The sequence below is a fragment of the Lissotriton helveticus genome, chromosome 11, assembly GCF_964261635.1.
Source record: "Lissotriton helveticus chromosome 11, aLisHel1.1, whole genome shotgun sequence".
NCBI classification, from domain to species: Eukaryota; Metazoa; Chordata; class Amphibia; order Caudata; family Salamandridae; genus Lissotriton; species Lissotriton helveticus.
The window spans coordinates 893444878-893462920 of record NC_136072.1 but is presented as its reverse complement, the minus strand read 5'-3'; the positions used below and the strand labels follow the sequence as shown (position 1 = coordinate 893462920).

The 18043-nt window shown below is 50.7% G+C and overlaps 1 protein-coding gene and 1 pseudogene across 2 annotated transcripts in view; one reads left to right on the top strand and one right to left on the bottom strand.

The window, feature by feature from the left end:
• The window catches only part of MED13L (mediator complex subunit 13L), a 916648-nt gene that overhangs the window by 631703 nt on the left and 266902 nt on the right, over positions 1-18043 (bottom strand). The window lies entirely within an intron of this gene.
• Positions 10663-12407, top strand: LOC144792225 (actin, alpha cardiac muscle 1-like; annotated as a pseudogene).

Sequence of the window (18043 nt, the reverse complement as noted above, 5' to 3'; positions counted from 1 at the left end):
CTAACACATTCGCACTCTATTACAGGCACAGACAAAAAGTCTATTGCATTGGCAAAATCTACCATAATGTATGTAATGTTGCATTACACTGTTACACGAAATTCCTGAAATGGAGCTGTTAAGCCACATGCAGTGTAAAATGGGGAAACAACGAACGGCTAGTACGCAAGTAGCTGCTGTTTGTGGCGTATGTGGTTTTTGGCACTTTTTATGGAGAGGAATGTGTCCTTCGGTCAAATCGGATTCATGGACGCATTTTGCACTAAAATGGTTGCCAAAAGTAAGTTTTTGTATTTTCCATAAATGGCTAAAGGGCACAGAAAGTGAATGTTATAACGCAGTGGAATGCTTAATACATAATTGGTAAAATCAATTGGTGAGGCTTGCATTTTCAGCCACAAGCCATACTTCTTGGCTTTGCCAAAGCCACAAGGCATGCTGAATTTCAGCACCATGCCAGCAGCGGGAGCAATGAGCACACTGAGCTACAAGGGCACGGTCACCGATTACGTTCAATGTGGTTGCCAGTGATGCCAAAGGGTTTTCCTACAGTGGAGATTAGGAAATCAAAAACGTGTCATACTTTGAAATCAATTTCTTTAGCAGTAAGGCAAACTAGGGTCTTGCCAGTAAAAAAAAGTTTTTAAAAAAAGTTTATGTAACATGTACAAGATAAAGCAGTGAATGTGAAAGTGTGATTAAAGGGGGACTATTCATGTGTAAAATAATCCATTGTGCCATCCTAAGGAAGATCTTGCTAGGAATTGCAAGAATACACCCAGACAACAGCATGAAGGTGAGACACAAATACTCCTCCGGGCTGACCTAACATGTGACAGACATAGTCGATAGCCAATGGCTGAAGGAGGCTCAAACAAGCCAGAGCGTTTAAGGGGTTTGACCCCAAGGACAACAGTGCATTGAATAGTAATGGCTGGCTTCGCCAAACTTAAATTGGCATCCATCCAGCAAACAATGCTCTTCAATGCAGTAACAGAACCGCACATGGATTTCAATTCAAAACGCAATGTGTTACACTTCTCTTGTCCTAGAAAATTATTACTCAATGCAAACTTTAAAAATTCTTTTTTTTTTTTTAAATCTCTGGCAACAATACTCTACAATCAAATAGTATTAGTTTCTATGGCAAAATGCCAGGTCATCAGTAACTACCAAGCATACTGGTGTCCACTATCATACAAACCAACCCACAACATGAAACGTGCACACGGAGGCTTGCCCTCATTATTGCAATGCAGTAGCTGTTCTATGTTCGAGGTAGCATGCGCCACTAGTGCAGTAAGAGTTCCATGTATGCAATGGTAATTTACTTTTTGTTAGTGTGGAATCGTGGGCTGCCAGCAGCGCACTCCCTTTTCTCACAGTGATATGAATTTGTATTCCACAGGGCAGCAGCTGATACCCTTGGCTGACACTGCCCATTTTGCATTACCATTACTCAAAGGTCATGAGGCAGCAGAAGAAACAGAAAAGAGCACACTTCCTTTACTGTTTTCTCCTACTACATGTCCCTGCGCAGTACAGGGAAGGGTGGAACAAAGGGTCAACCAGGTGACGTCATGTGGGGGTGTCAAAGGGCGTGATGTCCCTTCGGTCTCTACTGGGTTTTTGGTTAACTGGCAGAAACAGAGGGAAAGAGAGAGAGAGCGAGAGGGAGAGAGAGAGAGAGCGAGAGAGAGAGAGAGAGAGCGAGAGAGGGAAAGAGAGAGCGAGAGAGGGAAAGAGAGCGAGAGAGGGAAAGAGAGAGCGAGAGAGGGAAAGAGAGAGCGAGAGAGGGAAAGAGAGAGCGAGAGAGGGAAAGAGAGAGCGAGAGAGGGAAAGAGAGCGAGAGAGGGAAAGAGAGCGAGAGAGGGAAAGAAAGAGAGCGAGAGAGGGAAAGAGAGAGAGAGGGAAAGAGAGAGAGAGGGAAAGAGAGAGGGAAAGAAAGAGAGCGAGAGAGGGAAAGAAAGAGAGAGGGAAAGAGAGGGAGGGAGAGAGACAGAGAGAGGGAACGAGAGAGAGGGAAATAGAGAGAGAGAGAGAGAGAAAGAAAAAGAGAGAGAGGGGAAAAAGAGAGGGAGGGAGAGAGGGAAAAAGAGGGAGAGAGAGGGGGAGAGAGAGAGGGGGAGAGAGAGAGAGAGGGAAAAAGAGGGGAGAGAGAGGGGGGAGGGGGAGAGAGAAAGGGGGAGCGAGAGAGAGAGAGGGGGGAGGGGGGAGAGAGAGGGGGGGAGGGGGGAGAGAGAGAGAGGGGAGGGGGGAGAGAGAGAGAGAGAGAGAGAGAGAGAGAGAGAGGGAGGGGGGAGGTAGAGGGAGAGGGAGAGGGAGAGAGGGAGGGGGGAGGGAGAGGGAGAGGGAGAGGGAGAGGGAGAGGGAGAGGGAGAGAGAGAGAGAGAGAGAGAGACTCTCTCACACTCTGTCAGGCAGGGAATGCTTGTACTGCTACTTACCATGGTGTGTTTGTGAATCTTGACGCGATTGTCGGTCTCTGGTTGCGTGTTTGGTTAGCTAGGGAGCCAACCCTACCCTCTGCCAAAGCAGAACTCCAAAGACATTGTCATAGCACAGTCCCAGGTCTCCAATCTAGAGCGGTTGTTGCACGGTCACATCAGTAATGTAAGCGACATAAGATCTGTTTATTAGAAACCTATAGAGGGGTCACAGAGTGCCGCCTTGCTTGCTCTAGAAGCCAAAAACACAGCTGCAGCTCTGTGTGACGCCTCGCCACGGGCACTTGGACTGCTAGGACGCAGTGTGCGCAATATACATTTAATAATGCAAAGTGTGCTTCCTAACAGCTTGCTTTTGGCTGCAGAGGCTCTGTCTCTGATAATACACACTGCACACCACAACAGTAGGATGTCAGAGAAGCAGCACATGGGGGGAAAAGTGCAACACACCCTGCCTCCGTGCACTGGCCACGGGCCGACCAAACATAGGCACTGGGGCCGCTAGAGCTTCGCACAGGCCCTTCTCTCAGGCAGAAATAGGATACAATGTGCTAACAGTGCACTTTAAAAAAAAGTCACATTCCTCCTCCCAGCGCCCTCCCTGCTGTCTCCTTTCTGGAACAGAAACGTCCCAAGAGTTCAAACATGGCGAAGAACTAGTCCATTACTCGCAGCAGTCATGGGTACAAAGTTCTTACATGGTTGATGAACCCATACACTAGAAAAACAATCAGTGTTCAAACAGAAACAGTGTTTGCTGCTATTATTTTGCAGTTACCTTAGCTACCGCCCCAAAAAATTTAACCGAGACTCAGATAAACTGAAGTGTAATTCTTTTTGTGCATGATGTTATAAAACGCATCGATTACATGTTCAGAATCATGTCTTCCCTTACACTGGCATGAAAAGCAGCAGCAGATTTATGATTAGTCTGCCAGCAATTAAAAAAGAAAAACACAGAATGAGTCACCCCACTTCGGTCGTGGTCTCTCTCTTTGGTGCACACCTGCCTACAAAGTAGTTCACTTCAGGGCCATATAACTAGTAGGAAAAGCTAGTCTGCTTTTATTTCAAAAAAATGTTTTCCTGATTTTTGGGATGGGTTATATTTTAGAACATTTTTGTATGCCAACCTTAGACTGATTCATTTTTATGGTTAGAAACAAAACATTAATTGGTAAAACCAATAGGTCTCACCTATGCTTGGCAATATGTTCTAACCAAGACGTACACAAGTGTGGCTGCTGTTCTGCATGGCTAAAAGTTAGTGTTGTGTCGCAGAGTGAAGTTGAGCGCCATAGATTGACGTACATAGAGTGGAGTGGCAAGGAGTAGAGAAGAGTGGAATGGATTTGAGTGGACTACAGTCGGGTGGATTGGAGTGGTGTGAAGTTTCTTCAAGTGGAGTGGCATAGATTAGAGTGGATCACACCAAGCAGCGAACACCGGACCTCAGCTTTTGCTAGTGTGAGTCTGCACGCCAGAGGAAAGTCAGAGGAAGACAGGCAGTGCTTTTCATCTCTGTGCTGTGCCATAGTGTGTGGTCACACAAAAATGTCATGAATTCAGCTGAAACCATGAGAATGTCTACCAAGAATACAGCTTTTAGCAATAAAATACAAGAAAAAAACACTAACACAGTCCTAAATTATGATTTGAATATTTAAATAAAAAGTTTAAAAACCTCAAGTAAAAAAAACACATTAGCGCTTTACTATTATGATATAGTTAATAGTAAGCAGAAATTTAGAAGGTAAAGTTGCAAGGAATGGAGTGGAAGAAGAGGGTGCCTTTCAAGTTCAACCAACTTCAGTCGAGAAAGGAAGGGAGACTGGGAATTACTACCGCCTATGTGGTGGAAGACCAAGGTAACTGGCATTATGCAGCCACCTCTGGGATGGAAGAAAGACTTCAATTTAGAAACACTGTCCCTTTTGTGATGGGTGAATGAAAGGGGACTGCAGCATGTAGTCATAACTGGTGTAAATGGAATGAACTTGGACAAGTGGGCTCCTGTAGGGTGAAAGAGGCATCATAACCATCAGGCATTTCTGTGGTGAAGGAAATTGATACTGAGAATAGCAGCAATCTTTGGTAAGGAAGTACTGTGAGTCGGTTTGGAACGTGCCGTCACAATTGTTTGCATTTTCGTGGGCTGGACGCCAGCGATAGGTGATTGGCCGATAGGCCAGTGGAGGTGAGGTGCTGCCTGGGTGATCGCGGGGGCAGCCAGGCGAGGATAAAAGGGGGAGTGCATCCCCACATAGTTACCTGGTCTTTCCTCGCCTAGCTGCCCCCGACAACCTTGTTGCCTTGCCCGCGCCCTGGACCGTGCCACGCTGCTCGGAATGTGGCGGTGAAGCCGCCTTTTTTCCCACCTTCCCACCCCCTTGGACAGTCTTGTTCCTTTTTTGGGCGGGGAATGAGTCATGTTTGAACACAAAACAGGCGGACAACCTTGGCATCAGTAATTGAAGTGCAGACGAATTCTGAATTAGGAAGCCTTTGGCTTAAAACCGGGGCTGGGGTTGCTGTGGAGGTATAGAGATGGTGTTGGGACTCCGCTACAGCGATTGTCCCTAGTCTCTCACAGTACTCCATTACATGGCCCCGGAGGATGTCAGGGGTGGCATCTGCGCCCGGGGTCCAATGTATGGCTTGGTTGCCCAGGCCCATCCCCACTGGGTGCCTGGGGGGATCCCTTCTTGGGTTGGCTCTGGCATGGTTATGGTGGGGTCCAGTTTTCATGCTGGCCCACACGCCCTCTAACTTGAGTGGGCAGGTGAGCTCACCTTGTGATATGCAACTTTCAGTATGGGGACCACAGTCCCAGATCATTCGGAATAGTCAATGCCATGGTGCCTGGGGGTGGCCAGCCATGAATCCTTTTGAGGATCTGTTGCTAGGAAATTACATGCATTAGTTCCCCTAATCAAAGCCTCTTGATGTACATATAGTAAATGTCATTTGACAGTAAAAAACAAATAATTAACACATTTTGTTGATATAAAATGTCATGTTTATGTTAATTGCTATAAATATGGCCTGAGAATTGTATATTCTCTAACGCAGGGATGGTGTCTGCGTGTCGGTCTCCCTTAAAGGAATTTGCATTTGAGGGGCGGGATGATTTAGGGAGGGATGATTTAGGTAGGTCTCGGGCCGGTACCCACCTGTGGGATGTTAGAACACGCAGCACCTTCTGTGGTGAAAAAGAGGAGCTGGGGTCTACAGTCACTTCTGATGTGCCAGACAGGTCAGCACAAGACTAATTCACTTCTGAGAAAAATGAAAATAGGCATCTACTGCAGGGTGGAAACATGCAGACAAGGGCTCACAGTGCTTGCCGAGATAGAATGCAACCACCTAAGGCAGTGGTTCCCAAACTTTTTTGACCCGTGGCTCCCTTGACCTAATTGGCAGTTGGCCGTGGCTCCCCACCAATTTTTTACCGGTGGGCGGGAGGGGGGAGGGGGAAGGGGGTGCGGGGGTTTAAGCACGACCTCGGGAGTACCTACTGTCGTCTTCCTAAAGTAATTGGGATGCAATGAAGGTATTATAATCATATTTGTAACAAAATAAAAAGATAACACTTGTTTAATAAGAACTCGTTAAGTGAGAAACGATACTACAAGATTAATGGCCATATTTTTCCATGCACCTTTTTTTAACCACACAACAATTGTTAAATTAACTTTTTTTACTGTAAAAGGGAGAAGACTGAACTCACAACAGGAAAACCGGTTATAAAAAGTGAATAAATAGGATTTTAAAGATCCATAGTAAATATTTTGGATAGAACAAATTATACATTCTAGAACAAATGCAAGCTCTGTGATACCATGTCAAGTAAAAACTGGCCAACTCCCCAATTCTCACAGACTCTCCTCACCCTTCATGTCTAACCTCATGATTGAGGAGGAGGAGATGTGGCCTAATAGCTAAAGATGCCAACTCTCAACACCCTGTGATTCTGAGCTGGGCAAATTATTTAACCCCCCCCCATGACTAAAAAAAAAGCAGCCTGTAGTCTGGTACTCTTATAAAATGGCTGGTTCTCATGTGAAGCATGAGTAAAAAGGCGAGCTCCATAGAGCTAATTCCATCGTTGGACTGCATTTTATAAATGTTGGCAACAGCATGCCATACCACATATATAGTATTTTAAGTTTCCAGCTTGTGTGCACGAGTTTCCCCAGTCCAAAAAAGCAGGAAAATTAAAATACAATATATGTGGCATGGCATGCTGTTGCCAACATTCATAAAATGCAGTCCAACAATGCAATGAGCTCCATGGAGCCCGCCTTTTTACAGTAAAATTATTATTCAAATACCATGCTGATCTTCGCTCCAACCTCCGTTTTACAGCTGTACCACCAGCATTATTTTTACTGAGAAATTTACAGAAAAAAAAATGGTGGTGGTTCATGTGTAAAACGGAGGTTGGGCCGAAGATTGGCATGGCGTTTGATTAATAATTTTACTCATGTGGAGAACAATGAATCCGTAAATCACACAAATGAGGGAACTAGATGCGCCAGTCAACATTCAATAAGCAAGATTCATTCCTAAACTGCAGGATCACTTCAATAATAAGAACCCATTATGCAGTTTAACACTGAAAATTGTAAACAAAAGGAAATAGAAGCCAGAAAGGGATTCCCAGAACCTTCGAATTCACTTGGGCCTTCTGATTTTGTTTAATGAAAGAGGAAGAACCCCCATCTCCCCCAAACCGCCACCCCACCCCGTCGTGTGTGTCAGCCCAGGCTGACACGTCTTCCTGGGCTGGCGAGCATCTAAATTGCAGCCGCACCCGAGTACTTAACAGGTCTTTAAAAGACCATGAATTGTATATGAGGCTTTTGTTGCCATTACCGTGTCCTTTTGCTCGCTTTTTTCAAACATGCATGTTACTATGAAAAGGCTGGCTCCACTGACCGAGTTAAAGTCAAGCAGTCGAAGTCAAACACAAAATATGCAGGGAACACATGATTTACAGCTGACACACAAAACTTCACTTTCCCACAACGTGCGCGCGGCGCCCCTGGCAACTCATGGCGGCGCACCGGGGTGCCGCGGCGCACAGTTTGGGAACCACGGACCTAAGGGGTAGAAAAAAGGTGGGAGTTCTAAAATGCGTCAATCTGTTCCATGGAAGGAAACCTGGGATTGGCGAGGAAAAAATCAAGAGTGAGTAACAACGAAAGCCATTTATAAGGAGGTTGACACCGGTAGTTCCATAAAAAGTTGTTTTATGCAATTAGAATTCGTTAAGGAAAACAACGCCAGCCGACATGTGTTTCGTCAACACTACCTGTGACTCTACAGGGCTGATAAATGCGTTTGCGTGTTCGATGAACCACTGATAATTCCGACCCGGTCAACGGGTAAAAGTATGACAGCGGATGGGGCAGTCAAAATTACGAGTGTCACACGGGCGGGTGCGTCCGTGTCTTGGCAGGGCCTGAAGGTGCAGGGTCCAGCCTGTGCTCATCTAGCCGTGGGAGTATGGGAGCTCCCATGACCGGGTCGGAATTATCACCGGTTCATCGAACACGCAAGCGCATTTATCAGCCCTGAAGAGTCACCTGTTGACGAAACACGTGTCGGCTGGCGTTGTTTTCCTTAACGAATTCTACTGCCATAAAACAACTTTTCATGGAACAACAGGTGTTGACCTCCTTATAAATTTCTTTATTGTACCAACTGTATATCTTATACGTGTACCCAGGACTCGTTTTGTGATTGTGTTGTCATGGGTTTTTAGCTCATGACCTATACAGGGGTTTTGGGTCTTCCCCTGACCTGGTTGCACCGTGAAGCATTTGTTCTTCGTTCCCGCAGTACACTGCACCGTTAACCTGTCTGAGCGCCTCTTACCTGCTCCTTCAAAAACCGCTCGCAGAGACTACAGTCTGACAACAAAAGCCACCGTGGAGTGAAAAACAGAGGATGGGAAGCATACATAGACATTTATGGTGGAAGAAAATGCTATTGGAACATGCAGGCCACTCCAGGGTGGTAAAAAAAAGGCTGAGTTTGGACAAGCAGTAGGGTGATCAGGTGTCCTGGATTTGCCCCGAAAGTCCTGGGTTTTGATCAGCAGTCCTGCCAGATTACGGCAATTTTAGCTCATGTCCCAGTTTTTAGAGGGGGGGGTCAACTAAAAAAAGTGAGAGGCACTTATTGGGTGTTCTAAAATTGAACTAGTTAGCAGCTGTTATAAGTAAGCAATTTAATTTACATGTAGGATGCTGGTTTTAGAAATAACATTTTATTTATTTTCTTAGTGCTTCTTCTGTGTTCATTCTGCGCAGCACCGTTGATGTGAAATTGTAGACCTATTTTTGCAAAATGTCCAGGGTTTAGTTCTCAAGATCTGGTCACCCTAACAAGCAGCCACCCCTGGGTGGAAGGAAGAATTTTGATATGCAGCACCTCTTTTTGAAACAAAGAGCATTTGACCATGCAGATCAATAGGGGGAGGGGGGTGGCAAAGAATGAAACTTGTTCGCCACCACGGGGGTAATGGGTGCCACCATCTGCAGACATCAAAATAATACCGGAATCTGCAGATAGCTCTGAGACTAATAGGACAGGGGTGTATGAAGACACTGGTGTGAAACGAATAGTCGAAAATTATGTATGAACGAACCGGAATTCAACATGAATCTGTCATGGAGGGGAGAGGGATTTTGTAACGAGCATCCTCTCCACATCCGAGATGGTAAAAAACCCACAACATGCAGCCGGCTGTTGGGGCTCATAACGGAGGGTTGAGATGGGGGACATACTGCCTCTTCCAGGGTGGAAGCAGAAGCAACTGAAACATACAGTGGGGGCGGCTCGGGCTGGCTGAAACATGAGTCTACATTTACGAAATATAGTACATGGCTTCTGAAGGAGAAAACGTACAGCCACCCTCAGGGTGGAACAAATACCACTAGTGTGCTGCATTTTACTACTAGTATTTCAGGTGTTGTCGTCTCCTGCGTCCGCTACAACCACCCCACCCATTCTAGTTGCTTAGAAAAAAGAAGGTAGTGCAATGTGCCACATGCTGAGAATCAAAACTCTTTCTTGTATTCTTGGTGTTACAGTGGGTGCCAAGGGTACTGTCATCTGATATGGTGCACGTACATCAGCACTGGGTACTTCCAGGCTCTGTTCTCCGCCAGATCTTCTTTGATCCGCGACTTTATGTAAACGGCATGCTCAAGTGGGTGCTTGGCGGTGCCGCTTCTGCTCTCTTATACTGTGGGGTTTCAGACGTTTCGGTGTTATGGTCTGTCGAGCGGTCGGTGCTAACTACTGCGGATCTCGAAGGCATTGATTCACTCGAGGCAGTGCCAGTTTTACAGGCCTAACAAGTCTCCTTTTTACAGAGACGCGGGGTTCGCTTCCATTTACAAGCACGTTACACAGTGTCACTTTAATCGAGAGCTAACGCTCGGTGCATTAAAGCAGCATTTATAATGTCAATGAAGAGCTGGGAGCTCCCGCGCCGTGCTCTGGGACCTCCCGCGCCGTGCTCTGGGAGGGGCTTTCATTGAGGAATATGGGGCGCTTGTTCAGCGGGGACAGGGGCAGGCGTTTGCTTTTCACGTTACAACCGCCCAATAACTGGGAGCACTTGCCTCGGTGTGTAGATAATTAAAGAGAAGCCTGGGATCCAAAGCCCCTTCCTTGCACCTTAGACACGATGACCGCATTCAATATGTACCTCGCTCCTGGAACACCCCAAGGCAGAGATGCACGCAGCTCATTGATGCAATCACGGCGGCGCCTCATACAAAAGCTTTTTCCTGGACATGCTAGTTCTACGGAGGACAGGGCGCAGCAGCCGAATGCACGAAAAGCTAAAATAGTTTCCTCGCCTCCCAGCACACGAATGGCCATGGGGGAAGGCAGCGCCGCTCTCCTCACATATGGTCAGGCTGCGCTCCGGCCCCGTTCAGCTGTCCCCGCACACTGACTGTCAGTCACCCATTCCATTTCAGGTCCCGCTACCGGCGCTGGACCTTAAGCCGGCGTTGCCTTTTTTGGGTGGCCTGGGCACCCTCCCACGGCCCCTCGAAGGAGCAACTGGGCAGGGCCCGGCAGGCCCAAATATAGGCCGAGAAGTGAGGAATTACCAATGAATTGCAGGGCATTCCTAAAGTGGAGGCGGCCGGGCCAGCCTTCTGCGCGTATATAAGGCCGGGGCAGGGGACTCAGCAGCACACAGCACCGGCAAGTCGAGCCCCTCGCACTCCGAGTCCAGCCTCCAGCAGCAGCAGCTACCCCCGCAGTCATGTGCGACGACGAAGAGACCACCTCTCTGGTGTGCGACAACGGCTCAGGGCTGGTGAAAGCCGGCTTCGCTGGTGATGATGCTCCCAGGGCAGTCTTCCCCTCCATCGTCGGCCGCCCTCGCCACCAGGGTGTCATGGTGGGCATGGGTCAGAAGGACTCCTATGTGGGAGATGAGGCGCAGAGCAAGAGGGGCATCCTCACCCTGAAGTACCCCATCGAGCACGGCATCATCACCAACTGGGACGACATGGAGAAGATCTGGCACCACACCTTCTACAACGAGCTGCGCGTCGCCCCAGAAGAGCACCCCACCCTGCTGACTGAGGCTCCCCTCAACCCCAAGGCCAATAGAGAGAAGATGACGCAGATCATGTTTGAGACCTTCAACGTGCCCGCCATGTACGTGGCCATCCAGGCAGTGCTGTCCCTCTACGCCTCCGGCCGTACCACCGGCATCGTGCTGGACTCCGGCGACGGCGTCACGCACAACGTGCCCATCTATGAAGGTTACGCACTGCCCCACGCCATCCAGCGCCTGGACCTGGCCGGCCGGGACCTGACCGACTACCTCATGAAGATCCTCACCGAGCGCGGCTACTCCTTCGTCACCACCGCCGAGCGGGAGATCGTGCGCGACATCAAGGAGAAGCTCTGCTACGTGGCCCTGGACTTCGAGAACGAGATGGCCACCGCCGCCTCCTCCTCCTCCCTGGAGAAGAGCTACGAGCTGCCCGACGGCCAGGTGATCACCATCGGCAACGAGCGCTTCCGCTGCCCAGAGACCCTCTTCCAGCCCTCCTTCATCGGCATGGAGTCCGCCGGCATCCATGAGACCACCTACAACAGCATCATGAAGTGCGACATCGACATCAGGGAAGGACCTGTACGCCAACAACGTGCTCTCCGGCGGCTCCACCATGTACCCCGGTATCGCTGACCGCATGCAGAAGGAGATCACCGCGCTGGCCCCCAGCACCATGAAGATCAAGATCATCGCTCCCCCTGAGCGCAAGTACTCCGTCTGGATCGGGCGGCTCCATCCTGGCCTCCCTGTCCACCTTCCAGGCCATGTGGATCACCAAGCAAGAGTACGACGAGCAGGCCCCTCCATCGTCCACCGCAAGTGCTTCTAAGCGGGCATCCAGGCGCAGCAGCCTTGCACGCTCGGAGCCAGCCGCCACCTCACTGTTCTCAGGGCATTGTCATTTTGTAGAGTGGACTGGGCGATCTGCAAGGCTCCTGCACGCAGAGCGCTATGGACGAGAGAAAGGAGTTTAATCACTGTGAAAGATCTTGGCAGCCAGGGACCGGGACTTTTGAAAGAAGAAAAACCCAAAACAAAGCAAAAATGTGTTGTACTCCTATTGTGAGCTCTATTTTACATCCAAGAGAAGAACGTGTGCAGCTGCCACGTTAACACTGCAGACGCCGAACTGTAATATCCTGGACAAACTGGAAGGCAACAGTCCTTGCTGACCTCATGATGCTTTGTTTACATACTATGGACATATCACACACGTGAAAAGTGCCCTTTGTTAAAATGGGGAAAGAGGCTGAAAATGGGTCTACCGTTTACTTATGATTTTTGCTGTTTACAGAAAAACGTTCTTGGTTCTCACTCAGTGAAAAAATAAATTTTGTAACGTCTTGCAAACGTCTAAACGAGTCCTGCCGCGTTCTTTGTTTGCAAACAAATGTGGTATGTGAATGAAGCATGTGTGTGCTGCGCTGTCGGCGAAATGCAAACGTACTGTGAAGAAATGCGGGTATTTGCAGAAACGTACCCGAGGGAGGCAGGGGAGATGAAACAGAGACTGTAACAATACTGCAAGCAAATAATCTGCACTATTAGGGCAAAGCACAATGTATACCTTCAGCCCCACACTTTCCGGCCGAAACGCCGTCTTACAGGGGGCTTCCTCACAAATAATAGATTTAGGAAGGGTTGTCTCAGCAAAGCCGCTACGCCACGTACAACATAAACATACTACAACGTAACACCCCCGACCCAGCCACTTATAATGCTACCATACACTTTCAACACAACAACTATCCTCTTACCACTCCCTCTAATCCAAGCTCCAAACTCCATTCATACCACGCCACTCCCAAACACACCTTCTCTATTACAATACAACCTACACTCCACTCAGGCCACAAACCCACCCATCTACACACTACGACATACGCCCCACCTTCACGGAAACCCAGGAAGAACAAAACCCCCCACATCACACTCCAACCATCCACACTTCCGTCTGCATCCACACTACAGCCAGTCATTCCAGCAAAGAAATGCTCCATCCTCACAATACCCACTCTTCTGATGCAACTAACGCAGAATGATGGGGCCCGCCGTTAGAATACATGTCCTCCCCACTCCTAATCTCCTATCACAGAGATGTTCACTGGACTTTGACTGAACGGGGGCCCCTGATGGGTGGAGGGGGATGGACTCCTGAAGGGTTGGGGCTCCTTTGGACAGTAAGGGCCTTTGTTAGGACCCTGACATACTTCACCCACCCCACAGACTTCACTCTATCCACCCTGTGTAGTCACACATACACAGCACATCCCAATACCCACCCACCCACACTATCCCACACATTCCAGCCCAACACACCCATTATACCACATCCAAGCCTCCTCATAAACCCACACTTTCCAGCCCACCAACTTCACACACCCATCTACACCACACGCATACCGTTCATACTCTCTACACCTACTCCACCCACCCACCCTCTACCTACCTACCCACCCTACCCACTCCACCCACCCTCTACCTACCTACTCTACCCTACCCACTCCACCCACCACCTACCTACCCTACCCTACCCACTCCACCCACCTCCCTCCACCTACCTAACCCACTCCACCCACCTACCTCCAGCTACCTTACCCACTCCACCCACCTACCTCCACCTACCTTACCCACTCCACCCACCTACTTCCACCCACCCACCACCACCTACCCTCTCCACCCAACTACCTTACCCACTCCACCCACCTACCACCCACTCCACCCACCCCCACCCCCCACACACAGCTACACCCACCCACCCCCCCACACACACTACACCCACCCAGCCACACACACACTCTACCACACTTTACCCACACACACTCTACCCACACACACACTACCCACACACACTCTACCCACACACACTCTACCCACACACACTCTACCCACACACACTCTACCCACACCTACCACCCACCCTCTACCCACCCACCCACCCCTCTACCCACCCACACACACACACACTACCCACCCACACACACACACACACACACTACCCACCCACCCACACACACACTACCCACCCACCCACACACTCTACCCACCCACCCACACACTCTACCCACCCACACACACACTCTACCCACCCACACACAACCTCTACCCACCCACACACACACTCTACCCACCCAACACACACTCTACCCCCACTCACACTCACTCTACCCACCCACACACTCTACCCACCCACACACTCTACCCACCCACACACTCTACCCACCCACACACTCTACCCACCCACACACTCTACCCACCCATCCACTCTACCCACACTCCACCCACCCATCCACTCTACCCACCCATCCACTCTACCCACCCATCCACTCTACACCCACACACTCTACCCACCCACACACTCTACCCACCCACACACTCTACCCACCCACACACTCTACCCTCCCACACACTCTACCCACCCACACACTCTACCCACCCACACACTCTACCCACCCACACACTCTACCCACCCACACACTCTACCCACCCACACACTCCTACCCTCACACTCTTACCCACCCACACACTCTTACCCACCCACACACTCTTACCCACCCACACACTCTTACCCACCCACACACTCTTACCCACCCACACACTCTTACCCACCCACACACTCTTACCCACCCACACACTCTTACCCACCCACACACTCTTACCCACCCATCCACTCTTACCCACCCATCCACTCTACACACACACTCTACCCACACTCTACCCACCCATCCACTCTACACACACACTCTACCCACACTCTACCCACCCATCCACTCTACCCACCCATCCACTCTACCCACACACACACACACACACTCTACCCATCCACTCTACACACACACACTCTACCCACACTCTACCCACCCATCCACTCTACCCACCCATCCACTCTACCCACACACACACACTCTACCCACACACTCTACCCACCCATCCACTCTACCCACACTCCACCCACCCATCCACTCTACCCACCCTCTACCCACCCATCCACTCTACCCACCCATCCACTCTACACACACACACTCTACCCACACTCTACCCACCCATCCACTCTACACACACACTCTACCCACCCATCCACTCTACACACACACTCTACCCACCCATCCATCCACTCTACACACACTCTACCCACTCATCCACTCTACCCACCCATCCACTCTACCCACTCTACCCACACACTCTACCCACACTCTACCCACCCATCCACTCTACCCACACTCTACCCACCCATCCACTCTATACACACACTCTACCACCCAGCCACTCTATACACACACTCTACCCACCCATCCACTCTATACACACACTCTACCCACACTCTACCCACCCATCCGCTCTACACACACTCTACCCACCCATCCACTCTACACACACACACACTACCCACTCTATCCACCCATCCACTCTACCCACACTAGCCACTCTACCCACACTCTACCCACCCCTCCACTCTACCCACCCTCCACTCTACACACACTCTACCCACCCCTCCACTCTACACACACACACACACACACACACACACTCTACCCACCCATCCACTCTACCCACCCATCCACTCTACACACACTCTACCCACCCTCTACCCACCCATCCACTCTACACACACTCTACCCACTCATCCACTCTACCCACTCATCCCACACTCTACCCACACTCTACCCACCCATCCACTCTATACACACACACTCTACCCACCCATCCACTCTATACACACACACTCTACCCACCCATCCACTCTATACACACACACTCTACCCACCCATCCACTCTATACACACACTCTACCCACCCATCCACTCTACCCACCCATCCACTCTACCCACACTCTACCCACCCATCCACTCTACCCACCCATCCACTCTACCCACCCATCCACTCTACCCACCCATCCACTCTACCCACCCACACTCTACCCACCCATCCACTCTACCCACCCATCCACTCTACCCATCCACTCTACCCACCCATCCACTCTACCCACCCATCCACTCTACCCACCCATCCACTCTACACACACACACTCTACCCACACTCTACCCACTCATCCACTCTACCCACCCATCCACTCTACCCACACTCTACCCACCCACCCACTCTACACACACACTCTACCCATACTCTACCCACCCATCCACTCTACACACACACTCTACCCACCCATCCACTCTACACACACACTCTACCCACCCATCCACTCTACACACACACACTCTACCCACCCATCCACTCTACACACACACTCTACCCACCCATCCACTCTACACACACACACTCTACCCACCCATCCACTCTACACACACACACACTCTCTACCCACCCATCCACTCTACACACACACACACACTCTCTACCCACCCATCCACTCTACACACACACTCTACCAACCCATCCACTCTACACACACACACACTCTACCCACCCATCCACTCTACACACACACTCTACCCACCCATCCACTCTACACACACACTACACCCACACTCTAACCACCCATCCACTGTACACACTCTACCCACCCATCCACTCTACACACACACTCTACCCACACTCTAACCACCCATCCACTCCACACTCTACCCACCCATCCACTCCACACTCTACCCACCTATCCACTCCACACTCTACCCACCTATCCACTCCACACTCTACCCCACCTATCCACTCCACACTCTACCCCACCTATCCACTCCACACCCTACCCACTCCACCCACTCCAGCCAGCCACACACTTCACCCACCCAGACAACCAGCCACACACTTCACCCACCCAGACAACCAGCCACACACTTCACCCACCCAGACAACCAGCCACACACACAAACTCCACCCAGCCAGCCACACACACACACACACACACACACACTCCACCTAGCCAGCCACACACTCCACCCAGCCAGCCAGCCACACACACACACTCCACCCAGCCAGCCACACACACACACTCCACCCACCCATCCACTCTACACACACACTACACCCACACTCTAACCACCCATCCACTGTACACACTCTACCCACCCATCCACTCTACACACACACTCTACCCACACTCTAACCACCCATCCACTGTACACACTCTACCCACCCACCCACTCCACACTCTACCCACCTATCCACTCCACACTCTACCCACCTACCCACTCCACACTCTACCCACCTATCCACTCCACACTCTACCCACCTATCCACTCCACACCCTACCCACCTATCCACTCCACACTCTACCCACCTATCCACTCCACACTCCACCCACCTATCCACTCCACACTCTACCCACCTACCCACTCCAGCCAGCCACACACTTCACCCACCCAGACAACCAGCCACACACTTCACCCACCCAGACAACCAGCCACACACACACTCCACCCAGCCAGCCACACACACACACACTCCACCTAGCCAGCCACACACACTCCACCTAGCCAGCCACACACACACTCCACCCAGCCAGCCAGCCACACACACACTCCACCCAGCCAGCCAGCCACACACACACACTCCACCCAGCCAGCCACACACACACACATCCACCCAGCCAGCCACACACACACACTCCACCCAGCCAGCCACACACACACACACACTCCACCCAGCCAGCCACACACACACACACACTCCACCCAGCCAGCCACACACACACACACACTCCACCCAGCCAGCCACACACACACACACACTCCACCCAGCCAGCCACACACACACACACTCCACCCAGCCAGCCACACACACACACACTCCACCCAGCCAGCCACACACACACACACACACACACACACACACTCCACCCAGCCAGCCACACACACACACACACACTCCACCCAGCCAGCCACACACACACACTCCACCCAGCCAGCCACACACACACTCCACCCAGCCAGCCACACACACACACACTCCACCCACCCACCCAGCCACACACACTCCACCCAGCCAGCCACACACACACACTCCACCCAGCCAGCCACACACACACACTCCACCCAGC